The sequence below is a fragment of the Mauremys mutica genome, chromosome 2 (genome assembly GCF_020497125.1).
Source record: "Mauremys mutica isolate MM-2020 ecotype Southern chromosome 2, ASM2049712v1, whole genome shotgun sequence".
Classification (NCBI taxonomy): domain Eukaryota; kingdom Metazoa; phylum Chordata; order Testudines; family Geoemydidae; genus Mauremys; species Mauremys mutica.
Window position 1 is genome coordinate 127,512,791 of NC_059073.1, and position 7,248 is coordinate 127,520,038.

The following is a 7,248-nucleotide window of genomic DNA, read 5'->3' on the forward strand; positions in this document are numbered from 1 at the left end:
CTACTAAAAAAGGAAACTGGGAAAAAAACCCAGAAATTCCATCATGTGGATTATATTGACTTCCACATGGTTCATTAGTAGGGTTGGAGCTTTCAAATCCACAGCACAGACCTATGCCACTGAACTAACAGAGTAACTCACAGCAGTAATAGATTGTAATTCTCTAGTTGGATCAACCAATAGAGGCAGATAAGGCACACATTTTGCCTGTGGGTTTCACACTATTTGCTGACAGCAGAGGGATGTTGAGACTCAGGCATTCTGGGTTCTATTCCAGGTTCTGAGGGGAGGGTGCTTTAGTAGTTACAGACCCTTCTGCCCATATCTCCTTGACCCACTAGTCCTTCTAGGTGGTCCTTATTCCAGTCCCATCAGCTTTTACTACTCCCTTGACTTGTACCAATCCCAGTCCCTCCCCACTTTCTCCCCTCCCCATTCCTTGTCCCCATCTTCCCTTTTACTTCCCCATCTCCTCAGCCTTGTGTCCCATTCTTCCTCTCACTAGCTCTCCAAGACTTGCTCCTCACTCATCTGAATTACAGCAGGGCTGTTTTCTCCTCCTTGCTGCTTGACCCCAAAAGGGAAGCACTGAAAACACAATTGAGACAGTCTCCCTGCTCTCAGTTACTCTGCCCTATGTAACAACTGCCCATGGCTGCTGGGAGGAGCAACTGCAAGGAAATACTCTCTCATTCCCTGCATCCGTGGGATAGAGCATCCACAGTGCCAATGGAATGTTCAGAGAACTTAGCTGCCAAACGCAAATGAGTCTGTACTGAGCATGTGGAAAAGGACATTTCTGGATGCTCATAACCTGGCCAAAATGTAGGCGGATATTCAGGGAAACAATAAAACGTCCATCCTTAACATCACAGTGACCTCACTGCCAAATTTCAAGTTTCTGGTTCAAACCTGAGGAAGCTAGAGATCCTCAATTAAAAAGTTGTAAGATTTTTTTTTCTTTTTCTTTTGTAACATGAGCAAAGCAACATCTGTTTCCCTAGCATTGTTCTGAACCATTTTTGCTGAAATTTTCCAAAACACTTCAATCTGAACTGTTTGGCAAAAGTTATAAGCAACTGAAAACAGGGTTTTATAATGGAAAATGTTGGGCAACCTTAACTTTAAACATTGCTACCATCACCATAATACATGTGTGAAATATCTTGGTGTTTGGGTCAGAATAGAACTTAAGCACATGCTTGAGTCCACTTAAACAGAATTTAGGCAATTTAATTGGGAAGATTAAAGTTAAATATGAGCTTCGATGTTTTGCTGAATCAAGGCCTAAGTAAAGACTACTTGTTAGCCCCTTCGTCTAAAGCATTACACTTAACATAGTTCAGCACAGGCTTTCGGGGGAGATCTTCAAAGGCCCAAAAGACAACTAGATACCATACTATAACTAAAAGTCAGTGGGAGTTGGGCACCTAACTACACTTTGTGCCTTTGAAAATCTTACCACAAAGTCTTAACCTTCTGACTTCAAGGAGAGGCAGAATTACAAGGTGGGCAACGAGTTTATTTCTGGAAATTGAGCAATACTCCTCTCAAGTTAATTGAGTGCCATTCTACTAATGATCATCACATCAGCAGTGGTGATGACCCTGACAAAATCAGAGTTGCATACCTGTATTTCTGATGGTTTTTTCTGTGTGATAAATTTCCTGGTACAGTAATAAGGTGAATTCATTTTTTTCTCCTGATTCCAGTATTCAATTGGTTTAGCCTTATCAGTTTGCTCTAGTGTACTACCAGAAAGAGCTGGATAGTCTGCTATGCCCAGAAGATCAGATACAGAGTAACCATAGCTCATTGAAGGGGGAGGGGGAAGGGAGTGGAGGGTTTTGATATGGGGGATAAAAAGGGATTTGGGATATATAGAAAAGTTTAAAGGGGGTTGGGCACTTCTACTTACCTGGGCTCAGAAATGTTTGCATAGCAGTGCAAAAAGAAATCCCTTGTTTTCAGAGTTGTTCTACTGTGATTTAGCAACCTGTTGACCCAAATGTATAAGACTGAGCTCAGGACAATGGGTTATAGCAAGTGTAATTTACCCATTGACCATTCTTCTCCATCATCCTTCACTGTGCACTGCTGATTGAGTTTAATTTGTGCCAAATGAAAGGATTTTGTGTACTGGAAACTTTCTTACTTCTAGCAGAGCCCTGAAAATAAACCAGCAAAGAGTGGATGTTTTTAATGTACTTGGTGGAAAGCCAGAATTTAATGGTTTCCATAGTAACATTTTGGGATGGGAAGCCAAGCGGGAAGGTCTGTTCACCTACCTAAACTTTTCACACAATTCTACCTTCCACTTCACCGACACAGAATATATATAAAAAATCAACTTACGGGGTGAGTACAACAGACAAAAAGGAACAAATGCAGAATACCTTAGCAAAGCTCTAGGCAGATGATTACTATCCCATTAAAGCAAACAATCTCAAGTGAAGAGAATTAATTTCTGCTTTAAAGGTACTCACTGGCATTAAACAATTAAATTGATTAAATTATATTTTTCCCTCTTTCTGTCCTTAATATGGATGACATATGCTCTAACTAAATATCTTACTTTGGCAAAGTAGTAGAGGGGGGAAATGATCTCAGATATTGATTCTGATCTGCATCAAGGTACTTTATATTGCCAAGACTATTTTATACATGCTTCTGTTCTCTCAGGGAAGAGTGAAATAACTATACTATATCTTAGCTTTGCAAATGAGAGGCAGTTGTCATTGGATATTTATAAACACACATTGAAAGAAGCATTCATAGAATATTCCATTTTCATGGATACTTTTTATTCTAGATTGAACATCGTAATAATACAAAGGTTATTATGCTTATTGGATTGAAAATGATGAAGTTGAGGGCATTGCTTTTTACATGTACTGTGTTAATGTGACAATAGTTGTGACCCTGAGCATACAAATGTCTTATTTGTTCTGTAATACAAGAGCACAATGAAGCTACAAACAACAGTACACTACCTATGTATGGTCTGAATTAATTTAACCTCCATCTTTAGACCTGTTTGTTTTAATTCCTATTTTAATAATAAATTACACATTTACTGTTGCCTTTAGTGACTGGCTCTAATTCTCTCCTATAAAGCTAATACTAAGTTAAGGCAATATGGACAACATACAAAAGGAAAGCGAGAAGGAAACACCCCCACTTTCCCAAGCTGACCTGGGAAAACACATTTTTTGTGAGGCACTTCTAGGCCTTATTAAACTGTAATGTAGAGGAAAGTATCAGAAATTAATAGCAATGACAGGGCATTTGTATCCTTTGAAAAGTACACAGTACACAATGTGGTCTTTTCTTTTAATGTATTCTAACGTGCTTATGCTCTATCTTATAGCACTGGAAAGGAGGTTCAATATGGGTGTGTATGATGTTAGTAAGGAAGAAATCTGAAGAGACCATTTTTCTAAATCCTGAAAGAGATTCTATTATCAGGTATACATTTCTCATCCTAAAGGTGCATTTTCCTCATTTTAATTCACAACCATACATGCTATGTATCTGAGATCAGGACCTAGCCTTCAACTGTTTAAAGCCTATATCACTAACATTAATGTGACATTTCCACCCCCCTTCTAATCAATCTATTGATATCCATTGCTACTCTGGATTTCTCTTCAAATTCTCACTATAAAGACCAAGAGAGAAATGATGACATTTACTTACTTTTTTTCTTTCTATTTGTGCAGAAGAATGTCAGGGAATATGTGAATGTGACAGAAGAATCTATTTGTCAAATTGCCATTATAGTTTCACAAACAAACACACACATACACAATTTGCACAGGGAGTGCTGATTCAAGGAACATATCTTAAAGCAGCTGCACTTTGTCTTTAAATCTATCTTACCACAATTACTACAGAACATGAAGAGTGCTTGAAAAACTTCTATAAATTCATCCTACAGGGATTCATGCTCACTGTAGTCCGAACAGTTTTATATGCATTTTTCTAAATATAGTGTCATTCAAATTAACAAAATCAAGAGCAGTGTGGCTGAGAATCATTTCTCTCTCTCTCTCTCTCTCTCTCTCTCTCTGAAGTGATTCTGCTCATCAAGAAAGAAGGAATTAATACAAGAAAGACCTCTCTTGTTCTAGAGTAGATTCCTAAACAATTTCAAGCATGCTAATTTCTTCTGTTTCTTACAGTCAAACCTGAATGCTGCTGGATGATTTCCAAGGATTTTGGGGAAATTTCCAGCAATCCTGTGTGATTGGACAATGATAGGTCAGATTACCTGCCTCTTTCAATTCTCACATCCAGCATTAGAACTATGTATTGAGTTAGAGGACTAGCTTTTTTCTATTTGAAAATGTCTGTTTTCGAAAGTAAACTCTGTGGGATGGACAGGGCCGGATTTCTAATTTGGCACAGTAGGCATGTGCCTAGAGGGGCGGGCATTCTGGGGGCACCTAAAAGTGGGTTAAAAGTTCCATGTTAATATAGTAGAACCTCAGAGTTATGGAAACCTCAGGTATAGGCAGCAGTCTCAGGAGTCTCAGGGCTTCTGCACTGTGAGAGTACTGGGGCTCAGCACTTTAGACCTGGGGGGAGTGCTGGGGTTGGGGCATCCGCTCCCAGTTTCACCCTTGCAGGGGATGCCGGGGCTCAGGACTTCAGCCACAGCTCCACTCCCAGCTTCAGTCCCATGGGGGGACCCGGGTCTCAGGGCTCCCCACAGGCTCTGCTCCCTACTTCAGTGGTGGGGGGTGCGCCAGGGCTCAGCGGTTTAGCAACAGGGGGAGCACTGGGGCTGAAACCGGCACTCCCCTCATAGCTAAAGCCCCAAGCCCCAGAGCCCCATGAGGGGCTGAAGGCGGGAACAGAGGCATGGGGGCTGAAGCCTTGAGCCCCAGTGCTCCCCCCCCCGCTCTAAAGCCCTGAGTCCCAGTGCTGTTGAGGGTCCGAAGACTGGAGCCCTGACCTCCCCCCCATCGCTGTGGCTGCAGCCCCAGCCCACCATGGCTAAAGCCCCAGGGCAGTATAGTATTTCTTTTTTCTTTTTTTTCCCCTGCATTGTTGCCTGATTGAAGATTTCCGGTTTCACAGGGTGTTCTGTTGACCAATAAGTCCGCAACTCTGATGTTCATATCTTTGAGGTTCTACTGTATTTAAATTATCATTTATATTTCATTTTTTACAGAAAACATGAAGGTCGGGTGGGGGCTGAAGATGCTGTGCCTAGGGGCATGTAAAGTATAAATCCGGCTCTGGGGATGGGAGACTCTTTCTTTCGCTATTTTATATAGGTCTATGCACATTGACAGCACTCAATAAATAAGGATAATGACATTATGAGGATAATGACTAAAGCTGGTTTAATATTATTTGATGACTCTGTAATTCAGCTATTTTCTTCATTAATCAAATAATTCATTCAATATTTGTTTTGATTGTTTGACTAGCTCTAATGATGATAATGATGCAGAGTCAAATGTTCATTGGATTTGTGGAAATGGCTCTGATGGTTACAGCTTTTCTCTGACCTTGGCTTGGTAAACACTGCCACCACCCAAATGCAAAAAAAACCCAACAATCAACAAAACAAAAAACCTTTGAACCCAGGAAGGAGCACTTGGGAATTCCTCCCTGTGGGGTACCTTCAAGCCTTTTCACGCCCCCTCTGGGGAACAGCTGAGACAGCAAACAAAGGAAATTAGCTGTGGCTACTAGCTAATCAAACAACATGCACAAACCTCTTAGGACACCAAAAATCCAATCCTGTTCTTAAAAAAGGGTAAATTTTATTAAAAACAAAAAGAAAGAAAATACATCTGGAATTTAGGTTTTGTTAGATTTTAAAAGAGCAATTCCAAAAATCAAGCACCCAAAATAGCTTTCTTGGGGGTTCAGCTTAAAAGTTACAAGCAAGCAAAAGTATCTGGGGTTAGCACAGTGGAGTCCACAAACAAATAAGAAATAAAATAAATAACCCTAATCGCATCTAGCTAAACATTCTGATCTACTTACACATTTGGAACCCAGATAAGTAGTTCTAAGCACGATCTGATAAATTACAATCATACCTGGCTTAAGCAGTTTCATTGGCTCGTTTGGTCAGGTGACCACTTCTTTTTTTCTTTATCTAGGGGACTTTTTAACCCATTACAGCAGGGATCTGCAACCTTTGGCATGTGGCCAATGGGGGCAGTGTGAAGCGACGCAGGCCGAGGGATTTGCTGGCCACCGCTTCCTACCTCCCCCATTGGCCTGGAGCGGCGAACCACGGCCAGTGGGAGCTGTGATCTGCCGAACCTGCGAACGCAGCAGGTAAACAAACTGGCCCGGCCCACCAGGGTGCTTACTCTGGTGGGCTGCATGCCAAAGGTTGCCGATCCCTGCTTTACAGGTAAAGCAAATAAAGAACATCTACCAAGAGGGATTTTACAGGTAACTGGCTGGCTGGCTATCCATCAAACGGAGCTATCCCCCCCTTTATTTATCACAACAGTGCTGAATCTGGACCTAAACTAAGGGTATGGCTACACTTGCGAGTTGCAGCGCTGGTAGTTTGCAGCGCTGGTCGTCCAGCTGTGCAGGGACAGCGCTGGAGTGTGGCCACACTGACAGCTACCAGCGCTGCAGTGTGGCCACATTTGCAGCATTTGCAGCGCTGTACTGAGAGGTGCATTGTGGGCAGCTATCCCACAAAGCACCTCGTCCCATTTTGGCGCTGAGTATTGTGGGAAGGGGAAGGAAGTGTGTGGGTCATTCCGCTTCCTGTCCCAACGCCCCGTGGTGCATCGCTTCACTTCCCAGCAGTCACAGTTTTCCCGTCCATGTTTCTTGTCATTGTGAGTGCAGCGCGCTTTCTGTGTGAAATGGAGCCTGAGCTGCTGAGGACTTTGCTGATGACTGTCGCCAGCACATCACGTTTGGCAGTTGAGCTATTCCTTCAGCTCCAAAGTGACAGTGAGGAGTCCGACGATGATCTGGAGTTGCCTGACGCGTGTGACATGAAATTGCTTGTGGCAGTAACGGAAATGCTCAGCACCGTGGAACGCCACTTTTGGGCTCATGAAACAAGCACTGAGTGGTGGGATCACATCGTCATGGAAGTCTGGGATGACGAGCAATGGCTGCAGAACTTTCGCATGAGAAAAGCCACTTTCATGAGACTGTGTGCTGAGCTCGCCCCCACCCTGCGGCGCAAGGACACGAGATTGAGAGCTGCCCTGATGGTGGAGAAGCGTGTGGCTATTGAAATCTGGA

General features: G+C 42.6%; 1 long non-coding RNA gene across 1 annotated transcript; it reads left to right on the forward strand.

Annotated features, from left to right (window-relative positions):
- The first annotated feature begins 2,311 nt into the window (after positions 1–2,311).
- On the forward strand, positions 2,312–4,670 carry LOC123365006. Its single transcript, XR_006577394.1, has 3 exons — positions 2,312–2,358; positions 3,371–3,468; positions 4,185–4,670. It is a non-coding gene; the product is annotated as an uncharacterized LOC123365006 (long non-coding RNA).
- The last annotated feature ends 2,578 nt before the right edge of the window (positions 4,671–7,248 follow it).